A 4,322-nucleotide genomic window follows, 5' to 3' on the forward strand; every position below is an offset into this window, starting at 1 on the left:
ACTTAGACACTATATCCAACAGTCTCCCACTTGGATAAGTCTAATAACTATATTTGCAAATATGACTTCAAAATCCGACTAGCAATCGTAGCTCTTTCAAAGTCTCTCGGAACTGAGATGATGATGATACGCCATTTAAGATAAGTGATCATATAATCCTCTGTTCTCATGATATCAGTCGGACAAACACATGGAACATGGTCTTACTTATTGTCCAACATTTGTTTCTCGATCTCTGATTTGTTTCGACATAGAACTAAATTGAACACATCAATTAGGTTCTGACCGGGCCCGGTACATAAGTCAAAACCAAATCATCGAGGGGCCCAGATATCGCTTCTATTTCTAGAAGGAACAGATAAACTTCGACTGATATGCTTGTACTAACTACTTGTTGAATTATTCACAAAGGCACGTTTTATAACATCGAGTTACCAATGCGTTTTCGTACAATCAATGAATAACCAACTCATAGTCAACAACTCATATCTCTAGGTTTGAAGATTTATATGATATTACCGTCTCACGATCACTCGAGATAAATTCCATGAAGTGATGCAAGTGAGCGTGGGTTGAATCCAATACTCAGCCCTTATGAGTACTCATGAATGTTGTAGCAACCATTGCATTGTCCAAAGCACTTTAGACAAATCATACAAGCCAAATTCATGACAGTCTTGATTCATATCTACTTCCAACATATGACTGACTGTGGATGGTTTGAATAATATGATATATACCATAACATAATTATTCTGGAAGTCAAAACTGCAAAGTGAAACACAAGAATAATACTAATCTTATATGGCCCCAACACTTTGAGTGTAAATAAAACACCTTTTATTTAAGCACCATATTGATTACTCATTATTTATGTTTCGATTAATCAACTTTATGCTTGAATTAAAACATTAGTTGTCCCATGCTCCAAGCATGTACACTATGGTTTTCCAAACAACAATTATGCCATACTCCAAGTATGCATACTATGTTTACATATGGTCCTCTCTTTGTGAAATAGATCAATTGACAATATTTCAATGATGCTCATTTCACAATTCCAATCCTTGTTGTAAATGAAAGAATACCAAACTCTTGCCATTTACTGTAATCTGTTAGATTCTAAACTTATATGCAATGATCCCCTTGTAATGACTATGCACAGAAGTCATAAAGACTTGGCAACAGAAATTACAAAGTATTCCAACGGAAAACAATTCCATGGAAATGAAGTCTCAAATTCAAAATACATTCCTTTGAACATCCTTCTTAGCATTAAGTTCTTTAATCTTACACAGATTCAAAGAATAACTTCCACCTATGGAGACAATTCCATATTACCATTTTGACCATCACTTCTGAACAAGAGTTGCCTCTTTTCAAAATATGTCAATATGGTCCTTACTTTATACTTCTAATTGTCCATGAGCAACCAATCTTTGGTAAACCTCAGATTGTCCTCGACAACTTTGCTTAATCATTTTAGTCATTTCCAGTTCTATTCCTTTTTCCATCTTAATGCCCTAGGCATTTGGAAAATTTAGAATGGATGAATATTATAGCACATGTAATCAAACCTATACCCAAAGCATATGGGACATGATTTATGCTATAAAATTTTTATTTGCCATGTTTTCATAATTCGAACTATGAAGAGGGATGTCGTAATCATAATCGAATTTTGAGAACGCAACATATATAGAATTTCCTTATGTTAAACCATTCAAACATAACATTCATATATATTCTTGACTAAAGTAGATTAAATTCTCAATCTAAGCTTGTAGAATTGGAGTGAAGTATAAAATCCTCTCCCTTAATTATAGCAAAACAACTTTTTCAAGGCGAATTGAAACTTTTGTTTTCTATAATTAACATTGCTAACCTGCAATATTTAACATAATCGTCATGCTCCCACTAGCATAATGATTACCAGCATAACACTTTATGCTCCCACTAGCTTTGACATGTACTCAGAAATCAACTGGACTTCTAGAAATCAATACTTTATTGACTTTCTTACCAAAGTTCATATTTCTGATAGTAGATTGCTTTGATAAGACTTTATCAAAAACATACACCTTTCCTTAGATAGCTCACATGTTTGTCTAGACCTTTTGCAATTCTCACTAGTTAGTGTGCCGGTTAACCACACCCGCTCCACTAACTATATGAGAATGCAAATATCACAACCGCTATCTACTTAAAATCTTCTTAGTGGAAGCGTTTCCTCACCATCATTTTCATGAATCGAAGAGAAACCTTATGACACTTAGATTTTATGGTGTATGTGTTCCTATCCATGTGAATTTGTCATAACCATAATCACAGGACTAGGTTAGTGACACTTCCAAATTCATAGGGACTGAACTTGTGCAATCTTAATTTCTTGCCACCTGGTAGCACAATGCCCACCATTGCTTCCGGGTTGTTATGCAAACAATTGAGAACTCATAGAACTCACAAGCATAATCAACTTTCAACTGGAATAGACACAGAAACAAGAATATGTCAACACGATAGGTTACAAACCTCAAGTCGTGGGCTAGTGATTAACAAAACTCTTGATTTAGTTCTTGAAACTATTTCAGAATCATTTAGACTCCCACTATCCTCTTGACATATAAGACTTCTCTTTGTCAAGAACCATTCCTTGACAAAACAAATATTCAAGATCTAGTGCGGATTCTTATCAAGTTAAACACTTCTCACTATTGGTCTTAGCTGGTCTTTGTTTTATCCAAAACATCACAACTTACCAATCTCAAATGTACAAGAATAGGAAACATCTTACTCTACATTTGACAAGTGTTATGAACTTTCTAAAGACTATGTCACTCAAGTTACAATCTTGGAGTATAACTCCAGGATTTGTTTTTGGCACGAAGTATGAATTATCTTTTGATTTAACCATTTCAACAATTCACGATTCCTCTCCTCAGGCAACAAACACACTAAGGTGTCCTTAGAGGATCAATTGTGATATGGATCCATAATCACTAAGATAATCATAAAACAAAATACACAAGTACTCTCCCATCTCTTCAGATTGGAGAAAATTTTATCTTTCTGCCTTATTTGATTCTTCTTATTCATTCTGCCATACATTGAAACTTTTCCAATGTTTCAGAATTACACTTAAACTCGTAAGCATAACCATATTTACTAAACTTTAGTAAATCATAACGAATAATCTTATCTACCTTTGTGGTGGACCTGACCAGCACACAACCAAGTGTACCCAATCTTTTAGTCCTTCACTTGACTCACATGTACATGTGAACAAGGAATTAGTCTTAATTTCCCAAAGACGAAAACTTCTCATTCATCATACAATACAAGTTGCATGATTCCAAGTTTCTATCTAACTGAAACTTGGGCGATGAGAATCTTTCCTTATTTGGTAAATTATGATACTACCACAAATGAAAGAATCAAATCCATTTTCAAATATTGCTATTAATGGAAACATATAATCAACAATTTTTCACAAATGCCATTGTAAGGATACTTAAAATAAATAAAATCAAAACTTTTCTTTATTTTAAAACTTTGCGGAAAACTTATCCTTACAACTCATATGAAAACCTTGTTGTTATCTATTCCTAAGCAATATGTCTCAACTCTTAAGTAATAGCTCAAAATTCTGATCACCGAACCATGCGATCAAAATCCCTTTTCGCGATCAGAATCAGCATATACTTCCTTTAAGTTTCTTCACTTTTCTTTGATTCTTAAAACATCAACATGTGAGCCAGTCACATCATGTAATAAGAATCTCAGAATAGAAACTTAATAGAGTTAGACAATGGACTTTACCTGAAGTAGAGTCAAACATTTGACTTTACTATCCTTATGGACTTTAGGTAAATTTGGCAGCTTCGCAACCAATGCCCTTCCTTTGGCAACATAAACATATGGACTCTTTGGAAACGGTACACGGGACTATCACAGACTTAGCCTTTCTCTTTACCATTTGGTCAACCGAGTTGACTATGGCCAATCCCTTTCAATTGGGAAGAGAAAGTTTTTCTGGACTTCCAATGTAACCATTGTCAATGTCCATGGAAGTTTGGGAAGTTGATCTTCCAATCAAATTTTGCTTTACCAATGCTCCAAATCATTGCTGATTCAGCATCATCAAGCAAATAGGTAAGATCATTAAGGGTCATGTCGTGATCTGTTATCAGGGAGTGACCAAGTCAACAGCCAGCTACCTTGAGACTTCGACACCCTACTCTCCCGGCTTGTCAATATGTGACTTAATCTCCAAGACCTAAGCACATATAGACTTTGTTTGCCAATAGGGATTGAGTGACTTA

This window comes from Lactuca virosa, chromosome 2 (genome assembly GCF_052849685.1).
Source record: "Lactuca virosa cultivar CGN04683 chromosome 2, Lactuca_virosa_CGN04683_v6, whole genome shotgun sequence".
Lineage (NCBI taxonomy): Eukaryota > Viridiplantae > Streptophyta > Magnoliopsida > Asterales > Asteraceae > Lactuca > Lactuca virosa.